Source organism: Danio rerio, chromosome 19, assembly GCF_049306965.1.
Source record: "Danio rerio strain Tuebingen ecotype United States chromosome 19, GRCz12tu, whole genome shotgun sequence".
NCBI lineage: Eukaryota > Metazoa > Chordata > Actinopteri > Cypriniformes > Danionidae > Danio > Danio rerio.
This window is the reverse complement of record NC_133194.1, coordinates 9269719-9282604: the sequence shown is the minus strand read 5'-3', so window position 1 is coordinate 9282604 and position 12886 is coordinate 9269719. Positions and strand designations below refer to the sequence as shown.

The 12886-nt window shown below is 37.1% G+C and overlaps 1 protein-coding gene across 3 annotated transcripts in view; it reads right to left on the bottom strand.

The window, feature by feature from the left end:
- The window catches only part of efna3a (ephrin-A3a), a 195964-nt gene that overhangs the window by 114767 nt on the left and 68311 nt on the right, over positions 1-12886 (bottom strand). The gene's annotated exons all lie outside the window — the stretch shown is intronic.

Sequence of the window (12886 nt, the reverse complement as noted above, 5' to 3'; positions counted from 1 at the left end):
TCCAGCATATGTTTTGCACAGCGGATACCCGTCCAGCTGCAACCCAGTACTGGGAAACATCCATAAACAATCATTCACACACATACCCTATGGACAATTTAGTTTATTCTATTCACCAATACCACATGTGTTTGGACTATGAGGGAAACCGGAGCACCCAACTGGCCAAGCTGGGACTCGAACCAGCAACCACCTTGCTGTGAGGCGACAGTGCTAACCGCTGTGTCACCCCGATGTATGGATAATTGTACAATAATATGATTATTGGTATTAACTACAATATACATAATGTGACAATCTTTGCAACAATTAAGCATTTACCAGCAACTTTTACACAAAATGTCTCCCTGTGTATTTGGGGGATACAATTTTGCATGGAAAGTGAACCTACGACTACGCATCTATACACTTGAACATGGACTTGTAACAAAGTTCTAATGGTGAATATGGATGATGATATGCTCACCGGCAAATAGTTTGGATCCCCTCGGTGCACATTTCCTTTCTTTCTGAGTGCAGTCTTGGCATTTTGTGGGAGCTGGAGTAGTGAAAATGAATGTAATTACAGTTAAACTGCGGCGCCCCACTATTCCAAAAGCGCCACGAGCAGCTAAAATTATTCTAGGCGGCCTGAAGCTTCATGGACGCTGCGGCGTGAGTTATTGTTGCCATGTCACTCAGGCCAGCGGAATGCCGATGGGATCGCAGGGTGAACGCTCTTATTCAAGCAAGCTTCGTCTGCTCTCTGCTCATGTCCGCCTTTGAGTCATGAAGAAAGCCCTCCGCCCCCACCTGACGTCCTCCCATCAGCAATTCCGGCCACTTTTCCTCACACAGTAAGAGCCTGGGCTTTATTAGCATGGCGATGGTGCCCCTGGGCCCTGGCGCTTTTAGAGAAACGGTGGGCAGCGCTAATTCAATTCCGCTCCATTCAGCACTAATAGCTGCCACTGTTTGGAAGGAGTTGAAGAGAAAGAAAGGGATATGAGGGAGGGAAAGAGGTTATTATAGCAAGGCAGATAATGTGCCTTGTACTTTCACCACCACGATCTCACCTTTCCTTCTCCTTGCTTGACTGTGCCTCTGTTGGAGACTTTTAGCCTTCGCTCGGAAAACTGTAATCGTCTCTCATTCACTACGCTTTGTTCACTATATGCGACTAGTACTGTAGTCACACTTGTAATTCAGACCTCTAGGTTCCTCAGATCTCGACTAAAAAGGAGAATTAATTTTCTTTGCCCTGGTTTGCTTAGCATTCAATTCAATTCACCTTTATTTGTATAGCACTTTTACAATGTAGATTGTGTCAAAGCAGCTTCAAATAAAAGATCGTTGTAAATTGATCATTCATGTGTATATATACTTGACGTAGCCTATATAAAGAAACTTAAACATTCAAAACAATGTATCTGGATGTGCTTATTGTATGTGCATGCATGTGAAGCCGGGGATACACCAAGCCAACGTCAAAGAACTAGTCGCAACTGAAACTGACAATGGCTTCACTGCATGATGGAAGAGAGCGTTGGTAGAAAGCACACAGTTTTTGACCGTGACGTATCATAAGGTAACAAGAGTAGTGTGTAATATAGATGGATTAATGCTGATGAAGGAATTCTGTTGATTGGAAAATAAAGACACTTTTATTTGCATCTTTTTTGCCTACGGACTCGGATTTTTTACGCGTAAAAAACTTGCGTACTCTACCAACAATATCGGCAAAGGAACGCTGCTACAATGTTGTTGCCTTGCATTAGTTGCATCTGGTCCAAGCCAAAAAGCTGTGCATGAACACACCAAACGGATGACAGTTGACTGAAGCGAGAGCGTACATTTTGCATCTGCATCTTTACAAATCTGCAGGTGGCAGTATCTGTATCATCATTTATCAAAAGGAAACTGGAACTAGGAAACCCACACAAACACAGAGAGAACATGCAAACTCCACGCAGAAATGCCAGCTAACCCAGCCAAGGATTGAACCAGGGACCTTCTTGCTGAAAGGTGAAATCGCTGCCCAAACAGCACCATTCCATATTCTATTCTAAAACTTAAAATCACTTACGGCAGCTAGCACGTGAGCTAACCTCATATAGTCTTTTTATCAGATCTATGGTCAAGTGTTCATTGGAATGACCGATTCGGGAAATGCCAAATCACTGAACTATGTCTGTACGTCTTGTGACCATAGTTGGCTAACAAGGGTTTTCAGAAACGCACTCCAGAGCGATCTTTTTCAGTGATGGCCAACACCAATTCTGCATACCAAATCATGTTAAACTTTTTCAATGTAAACCTGACAAAAGGTGAATTAATGTGTGAATTACACAAAACAAACTAGCCTAACAGACTCGAACCGTCAGTTTTTAAAAATTACCTTCCACGCAGTGTGCAATACAGCTCTAAGTGAAACATCCAGCTGAGGTTTAAATCTAACAGTGCATCTCGTTTAAAAATATTTTTTTTTAATAAAAGATTCTGCATTTAAATGATTCGTTGTTCATTCAGATCTTTTGCCTGTCTTTATCGAAGTCGACACGAAACAATACCAAATATAAAGTGTCTGATTCGTTAAAACATGAACGCACCTTTCCCTTCAAACACTAGAGTAGTGCGGATGTGTGTGGGATGGATCATGACTGAAGATGAGCGAACATTAATGAGTAAACATTTTGGAGATTATTGCAATAATCTACGCTGCAAGGGGATTCATGAGCCATTTGTTAAAGGTCATTTGTTTTATGTTTGTATATTGTGAATCAGAAAAGAGTATTGATGTCAGAGCTTGACAGGAACTTTATCACTACACAGTTAATGGAGCAGTTTATTCCTCTATTTCACCAGTGTAAGTGTGATTAAAATGGTTGCCCCCTTGTTTTCTCTAGCTTAAAAAATATGTATTTAATTGTGTTTTGTTACTTGTAATCACTCCACACGGCTTGTACTGTATCTGGTTAACTCTATATTCAAATATCGAGTCTAAAGCCACGTTGAAAACACGACGTGTGCCACATTCTTTACGAATTTAAATGCATTTGTGAGCTCGCAATCATCTGCTGTTTGTCGTTGCCATGGCCACCATCAGCTGTTCCTACACAAGTGCGGCAGTCAAGTTTCAAAATAGTTTAGCTTTTGCCACTGTGTGGATTAATACTGAATGTGTGTCGTTGTTTTTACTTATGGTTAAGAACAGAATGATATGCTGGTGATTAACTGCATTGCTTTAATACACCCCTGCATTGGGTTCACACATAGACTCTGCACTCTGACTACTTTAAAAATGTTGATAAGCCACGGTGGGATTTTTTTTTCTGTCATGCTCTGAATGCAGTCGACCAATCGCAACAGACTGGGTCATCTGACCAATCAGCGCAGATTATTCTGAGGCAAGGGAGGGGTTTGGGAGCAAATAAATTGATGAACTAATCATACAGGAGTCGTTGAGATAATTAGGTAAAAATAAATGCAAATTATAAGACTATGAAAGTGTTTTTTGACCTGGCATGCATATCAGCCTTTTTTTGGAGACCCCCAAAACCAACATATAACCTTTTTTTAATGCATAATAGGGGCTCTTTAATCTTATCTTAACGTTTTAATGAGATAAGAAAAAAAAAAAGGTATGCTTAAGCATTCTGGTTGCACCATTTAATGCAGTATACTGATTTTGATTCAGTTAGATGTCTTTGGTGTTGATTACATTTCAGTTTTTTCAGAGGACTCAATCAGTTTTTTTGGTGTGCACCAGAGTTTGAATGGTGGTGTTATTACGTTGTTCAAATGAACCCTGCTAATAAAGAAATCACACCAGAGCTCATTTAAAATCAAGCAAAACTTCCCAATAATGAACACACTGTTAGTGCGAAGGCAGAAGCAAAACACAGTCCTAATAAAACTTATGCAAAGTTTATATCATGTTACCTAACGGATCAAGAGATGAATAAACTAGTTATATAAGCAACAAAATGGCCTTCCAGACTTATTTTTTATCTCACCTATTGCAAGTTCATTGCTTCAAGTTCAAACGAGCTGCTTGCTTTGGAGATAATGATAAATTTTAATAAAACCAGTCATTATCTAGGTTTAAGTGCAGAGTCCCGTCTACAGAGAATTTTCTGGAGGTGGATTCAGCTTTTATTGTGCAAAGGCGGTGAGGCATATTACAATGCATAATATAGTGCATTTGTTATGCTAGATGCAATGTTCTTCTCTTTGTTACGAGAGAGCTCTCAAATGGCTTTCTTGTGGGCAGGGAGGCTTTTAAAACATTAATCAAAAAGCATCAAGCATAAGGTTAGGATAAAGTCACATTGGAAGGCAGCGCCGAGCATTTCAAGTGTTACGATTAGCTTTGCAAATGTCTCGTCTGTTCCATTGAGTCTTTTAGCTCCCTTTCACTTCCACAATCATAAATAAGTCAGGAATGGTCAATCATCAATATGTTCTCACTCTCAACCGATAACCCTTAGCCTCGCTTTTCCTGCTTTTACTTTTTCTACTGTTTACTGTCTCTAGAAGATCTTAACCCTGTAAAACCTGACATTCTGAATCAAAAAATAATCCATTTATGAACTTTTAGATAAAACAAAAAATATTCAAAGTATTCAAGCATTTTGGCACACCAAAGCAAAAAGCAAAAAAAAAAAACAAAAAAAAACATTTTAATCATGCAAGTTCTTCATCAGACAATAAAAAAAAACAGTATAAAAAATTTCATATTGTTAATTTTCTAATGAAGACTCTGCACACTCAAAATTTCCTTTGCATGACAGACATATTTTGGGAGTAAATGTAAATTTATTTATTAATTACTCTTGTGGTTCCAAACCTTTATTAAAGGGCTGTACGATTTAGAGTTTAGATTCTCTGCCCAAGCCCAAGCCCAAGCCCAGACATCTCCCGATATTTCCTGCCACTATTCGGGCCGGGCCAGGCATAGATCAAGTATTTGTGCTTATTTATTTATTTATTTATTTATTTATTTATTTATTGTCATTACTTAATTAGCTGAATTGGGTAGAAAGCTATGCCATAATAATAAACATTCTACAAATATTTTAGCAAAGTCGGCCTAAGCAACATGTGTGGGTCTACAGAGTTGAACAATTCGCAAAGTTTGTCATGCGCAGCAACACTCTAGCTCTTGTAACAGCATCTCCTCTCCTGGCACACATTCACACCACAGGCGACAAAATAAAACTCAGTGGATCTTATCGATGCATTTATTGGGTAAAATTGCTACTTTTTACTGTCATTCAATGTGTTTTTGGGAAGCGGCAAAAATAGACCCAGCGCCTAAATGACACACTGACGCACTGCTTCTGCTTGCAATATGAAAGTTCTAATTTAACTAATTTCTGTAATGTTCTGTTCAAACAACTCAAAATTGTAGTTGAGAATGTCAACATGAGTTAAGAATTATGTTGTTTCAACTTACAGTATTTTCAATAGGAGATTTGAATAAGCAGAAAAGGGCATTTTTGTGAGTACTGTATAAACTTGTACAGCTACCATTTTAGGGACTATCCACAGGTGTAATTATTTTTATATGGTACAGAGTGTATGTTTCATTCCCCAATCCCATCCGTACCCCAAAACCCAACCCTCATAGGAAACATTCTGCATTTTTTTCATTTTCAAAGTTTCATCTTGTTTGATTTATTACCAGTTTTCCTAATGGGAACTCAAACAACGTCGCCGCAGGGTCAAAATGTGTGATTTTTAAAATTAAGTAACATTTTATAAATGCAACTGCATTAAAACAGTTTTACCATTTACAATAAATTATGAAATGCCTTTGTGTTGTAGAATAATAGGCCTTCTGTACACCTGACAGTATGTCTTCAAGTTAAACCACACTTTTTAATCATTCCTTTGCGAATGTGATATGACAATCATTTTACCACTAATTAAAATAGTAAAAAAGCTTACAAAGTGTGCTTTCGAGAGCAGCTCCAGAGATGAACTGCACGTGTTCATGTCCTGGCTTCTATAATTTAACATTTAGCACATTTATCCAAGCAAACTTTCCTCAAAATTCAAGAGATTCCAGTTTAAATCCTATTTTTATGACTGGGCATTGCCCTGCGTTCAGTATTAGCTGAAGACTAAGATTAAAATAACTGCTTTATCATCCATAAACGCAAAATCATCATTTACTAAATCCCAGATTGCTCAAAAGCTGTTCAAATTTTCTTTTGTGTTCCCTGGAAAGAAAAAAAAACTGTGCCATATGGGCATGAAACCGCATGAGGGGGAGTAAATGATGACTGAATTTTCACATATGGGTGATCTATTCTCCCTCAAAGAATTTTCATGGTAGAAGGGCTACAAGTCTCTGCAGCTCTCTCACTGCGAGGTCTTGTCACATGAGAAAGTTTTTATATGATTAGTGTCAGAGTGTGGTCAGGCATGTGGTCATCTATCCGCCTGTCCTCAGACTTGTGAAAGTGTCAGTGTCGGCAGCGTGCATGCTGTGTTTTTATTGCCCTCTCCTCCATCACTGCGTCCCCATCAACCCTCATTACTACACAACCAGGATTTCCAGCACAGATGCCATGTTTACTGAAGAGTATTTTAGGTGCAATCTCTTTGATTCTCTTCTGTTTGGTGTTACATCTTTTTATGTTTGCTTTTTTTCCTCCATTGACATCTCAAGAATATAGATTATGGTTTGGATACGTTTTAAGCTTGTTAAAGACTACTTATATCCACTTAGGTTTCTGCAGCTAAGAAGCTTTGATTCAAGGCAGCTTATGACCCATATATGGAGCAAATGAATTATGCAATAATGCTGTTAGGATTATTTTTACTTCTCCTTTTCCGACTGGAGCTCCGCAGAGCTGGAAAGAGTTCAGAAATGCAAAGTAAAAGAAAGAGCAGAGACAATTTGTACATGACCTGTGCCGAGGCGAACAGCAAATGTCTAATCCAATCAATTAATTAACTAATCCGCTTAATCTTATTATTCTTATTTATGCTCTCACAGCCCATTGACTTTCTAGCAGATAAATACATGCGGCTCAGTTCAGCAGGGATTTCATTTACCTGTCCCTCTGTTTATCAGTAAAAGTCGATCTTTGGCAACTGAATCTTACTCAAAAAACAAAACACACATCCATGCACTGTAAACCAGGGATGCACAAACTCCAAGTCCTGGAGGTCTGATGTAATGCAGATTTTAGCTTCAACTTGCCTCAACACAACTGCAAGGATGTTTCTAGAAAGCCTTGTAAGAGCTTGATTAGCTAGCCCAGGTGTGTCTGATTGGGATTGGAGCTAAAATCTGCAGGACACCAGACCTCCAGGACCGAGATTGAGAACCCCTGCTGTACACACTTGTACCATAGGCGTAATTACTTTATATGGTACAGACTGTATATTTCATTCCCCTATCCCATCCCCACCAATAAAACCAACCGTCATAGAAAAGATTCAGCATTTTATAAATTTCAGTGTTTTATCCTGTGTGATTTATTACCTGTTTTCTTAATGGGGACCAAAGAAATGTCACCACAAGTTCAAAATCAGCTGGTGTTGCTATACTTGTGGTCCCAGCAACTTGAGAAATACATGCTTGGATGTGTGATTTATGAGGACTCTCCATTGGTCTAATGTAGTTTTACTGTAAAAATGCTTATTATATGGCCTTAGTTTACCCCTACCCCTAAACCCAACCCAAATTTGAATGTCAAATGATTTTTGAACATTTTGAATTATGAGGACCCCAGAAATGTCCTTGTAAACCACATTTACCGATCATACCCATGTAAATGTAAAATATTGTGTCCTTGCAAACCACATAAACCAGAACACACACACACACACACACAAAAACACACTAGGGCTGCATGATTAACTGGAAAAATATTGCAATCTCGATTCGACCCTACACAAAATATTAGGGTGCTTTCACACCAGCACTTTTGGTCTACACCTGGGTTCATTTGATGTCAGAGTTCGGTACGTTTAGCTAGTATGAACGCTGTCTTCTGAACACACAGAACCGTACCCGAGTCTGCCTGATATGAATGCAATCATACCAAATAATGGAAGTGAACTGCCAACAGTACAACAAGCTTTAGTTTTCATGACATTCGTTCGTGTGTATGTCTGTGCATCACCTAACTTTACCTTGGCAACAAACGGGACTGACCCAGTGCAAACACAGTGATAATGTCTGCTTATCTCTACCAAAAACAACATGGCGTGATGTTCTGAACATTTTTAATGTTTTTAATTTTCAGTAAAAGCAGAATGACCGTGATATGCGGACGTCTTCATTTTGGTGCTTTGGTTTCCCGGCCATCACCTAGCAACAGCTGTGCACAAAACAGCAGCTTGATAATGCAAGCAAACCAGGGTACAGATTGAAAAAAAATCTGTGTGAACACAGACCAGCCGAGAAGGTGGCAAGGGAGACAATCGAACTTGGTATTCGTGGCATAAAAATCACATGTGAGCTGACACACTGTTTGTTGAGAGGACACGTGCATACTCATCAATGATGGCTACTTTAATGAACAGAACCAGCATAGGCTGTGAATAACAGGTAATAATGTCGTATATAACGTTGAGTTCGTTGCACAGTGATCATTGTGTTTATTCTCCTCATGTGATGGCAGCCATGACATGAACCACACTCTGAAGTTAAAGTAAAACCAAAAGCGTGCACATCATTTAAATGAAATGTATCACATTTTATAGTTCTGATTACAACAAGCGTTTGATTTGTTTTTTCTTTTATAGCGAACACAAAGAGTTGTACATGACAATAAATGTTTACTTGGTCAGTAAAACTAATCTAGCCTATATAATGTTGAATATAATGCGAGATGGAATCTAATGACAAACGACTCATTTCACCAGTGAAAAGACTGTCTAATAATGTCAATGAAAAATGACAAGCATATGTCTCAAACATAATAATTCAACTTCAGAATTATCAATAATTGTACTCTGATGTCGTCACTTTATTTTGAATTAACAACCAGGACATATTTAAAGTCCACCATTTCAATTCTATACAAAATGTAGCATTTTAACCAAAAGAAGACCTACACACAGGTCTAATATGACTTGTTTTGATAAATAAGCCTACTCATATTAATCTTTATTTTACATTTACAGAATCATGAGAAAATCGTGATCTTAAGCCAAATAAATCGTGATTCTCATTTTAGCCAGAATTGTGCAGCCCTAACACACACACACAAACACACACACACACACACACATACGGGTTTATGTGTGTTACAAGGACACTTCAGCTCAAACCAGTTTTTTGGTGTATTAGGGGAGCACACTCTTCCACTTACTCTAGAGAGTTGTGGTGCATATCAAAAATTTTATTTTGAGCTGTACAACACAGATTTCACTTTAAAGTTTGATTACACACAACACAACTTAAAATACAACAATCTGACTACATACTTAAATATGAGGTCATATGATAATTACCTTGAAACCCCGCCCATAACACAAACCGTTATTATAAGGACAGTAGCTATACACACACACACACTTCACAAATGTGTATTAAAGGACCAATTGTGATTTAATGGGACACAGCTAAACACACACACAAAAGTAAACGCCTTGTGTATTAAAAGGACATAAGTGATCTAGGAGGACGAATGGTTACACACACACAAAAGTAAACGCCTTGTGTATTAAAAGGACATAAGTGATCTAGGAGGACGAATGGTTACACACACACAAAACTAAACGCCTTGTGTATTAAAAGGACATAAGTGATCTAGGAGGACGAATGGTTACACACACACACAAAAGTAAACGCCTTGTGTATTAAAAGGACATAAGTGATCTAGGAGGACGAATGGTTACACACACACACAAAAGTAAACGCCTTGTGTATTAAAAGGACATAAGTGATCTAGGAGGACGAATGGTTACACACACACACAAAAGTAAACGCCTTGTGTATTAAAAGGACATAAGTGATCTAGGAGGACGAATGGTTACACACACACACAAAAGTAAACGCCTTGTGTATTAAAAGGACATAAGTGATCTAGGAGGACGAATGGTTACACACACACACAAAAGTAAACGCCTTGTGTATTAAAAGGACATAAGTGATCTAGGAGGACGAATGGTTACACACACACACAAAAGTAAACGCCTTGTGTATTAAAAGGACATAAGTGATCTAGGAGGACGAATGGTTACACACACACACAAAAGTAAACGCCTTGTGTATTAAAAGGACATAAGTGATCTAGGAGTACGAAAGGTTACACACACACAAAAGTAAACGCCTTGTGTATTAAAAGGACATAAGTGATCTAGGAGGACGAATAGTTACACACACACAAAAGTAAATGCCTTGTGTATTAAAAGGACATAAGTGATCTAGGAGGACGAACAGTTAAACACACACACACACACAAAACTAAACACCTTGTGTATTAAGAGGACATAACTGATTTATGAGGACATGGTTAAACAAAAAAGTCAATGTTTTGAACTTTTTCCATCTAGATACAAAGTAATTTACAAATATGCCCTTATAGTTACTTATGTGGCATCCTGATCAGTTTGTTTTTACATTATACATACACACTAATGTAAATCTGTAGAGTGTATTCAAGCAACTGTAGTTTCTTTGGTATGACAACTAAAACAATCTACTAATAGAACAAATGCAGAACACAGCATATGAACAAAATGCAAAGTTTAGTTTGTGCTCGTTTAGAAAATCGAATTAATACAAATAAAACATTAGCTTTACTAAGTGTATTATCCCTCTGGCGTCTGAGGGTGTTTTGGGGCTATGAAGAAGTATTGACATGCACTGACATTTGTGTTGTTTTCAGTATCTTAAAAAACATATGATTGGTTAAACTGTGATAACACTGTAAACAGCACAAGTTGAACTACAATAATACCTATGCAGCATGTTTGTATGTGTTTATGTTTTTTGAGAAAGAAATGATTATGCGTGGTTAGTGAAAAACTAAAATTTAGAAGTCACTGAAAAAAGGCCATGAAACACACACAGAACATTTGTGCACAAGACTTTTGAGAACTGGATCCTTTAGCCTAGTGTTTTTGCTTTGAAAGGGTGTGAGAATCATCTTGTTCACTTGTTCACAGAAAACACAGGTCTTTCTCACCTTAGCCTTACGTTTCCACCCACCAATTTTAATGCTCATTTTGGAGATGCGCATAAAAATGATTGATGGAAATGTCAGATCCACATAACTTTTGAAAATATGCATAAAAAACTTGCACATAACTGAGTAGGATAAACTTTTATTCGATAGAAAAGATGTGCATAAACTACGATGGAAACACTTTTACTGACAAATTACAGTATGTACATTAAAAAAAGATTTGTTATAAGAGATCATATGCTGATCAAACTGTGTAAATGGACAAACCAGCAGGCTAAGCACACAGTAACATCTCAAATGTTGTTTTGGTCATTCTAAAATTTCTTAACTGTTTCAATATTAATGTTATTATATTATTAATGATCTCCAGAGCGTCTGGAGTGTATCAAGAGCGTCTGTTCTACTAATTCTAATAAATAAGTACATTTATTAAATAAAGAAAAGCTTGACGCAGCTTCTTATACCGCAGTAAATTCTATTTTTACAGTTGGTATTTGGCGCCTGTTTAATCAGGAAGTGGCGATTTAGTTCTCTTTGACTCGTTGGATGGAAACGCTGCTTTATTCGCATCTTTTATGCAATATTTTAGTTTTGCACATAAATTTGATTAATATTATTGGATGGAAAAATAGCTATTACCTACATTTCAGTCACACAAAGAACAAAGTCACGTACGAGAATGGCTAGTCCTTTTTAATAAATAATTATCTTAAATTCACTGACCTTCAACAGGGACATGTAGCCTACTGTTACTCAATTAATGAGATTATTATTCTTTCTAAAAACTGTTTAGTTTTGCTTACATTCTAAATTTCATATCAACCTCTACCAATTGATCAATAATAGAGGCAGACACACAAGTGCACTTAAATTTATTAAAACTGATCAACGAGTATAATAGTGGGAATGCGTGTAAATTATTATTTTTTTTTAAACGTTGCACATAACATTTATTCATTCATTCATTTTCTTTTCAGCTTAGTCCCTTTATTTATCAGGGATTCGCCAGAGGGGAATGAACCGCTAACTTATTCAGCATGTTTTTACGCAGCGGATGCTCTTCCAGCCACAACCCATCTCTGGGAAACACACATAACGTTACTTATTTTATTATACTTAAATATTTAAATACTTTAAATGTAAAATTACGCATTAACTTGAGCTGTTTTCCCATGCTGCCTCTGTTTCACTGATGCAGTGGTGTTGCTTTTTTAAATATATGATCATATTTGCTATAACTTTGCATCTCTTTTTTAAGATGTTGCCATAGTCACTTGTAATATCTGTGCTCCATTGACAATGCCTTTTTATAGTCTCTGAGTGTGCTTAACTCTGAGTTGGTCTACTCAAAGTTTATTGACATACCTCAGATCAGCTATTTTGAAACCGAAAACTCTGAGTTTTTAATCTCTCGGTAAATCAACTAAGAGTTTAAGTTTAAACTCAGAGTCGTTTAAACCTCCTTACTGAAACAGGCACCCAGTCTTTGTCATGACAACCTGACATAATCAAAACAAGTAGTTTATGGTTGCCATGAGACCATTATAATTATTTCATGAATATTTTTCTAATCACTTTTTAATTTTTAATTTATTTATTTAAATTACATTTTTAAAAATGTTTTTTTTAAATGTTATTAGAAGTCAATCACAACATTCTAACAACACATTCAGCTTTTACCACTGTATTCGTGATCAAGAAAAATATGAATGAAGCTGTTTTAAAATTTAAACAATATTAATGTTCAT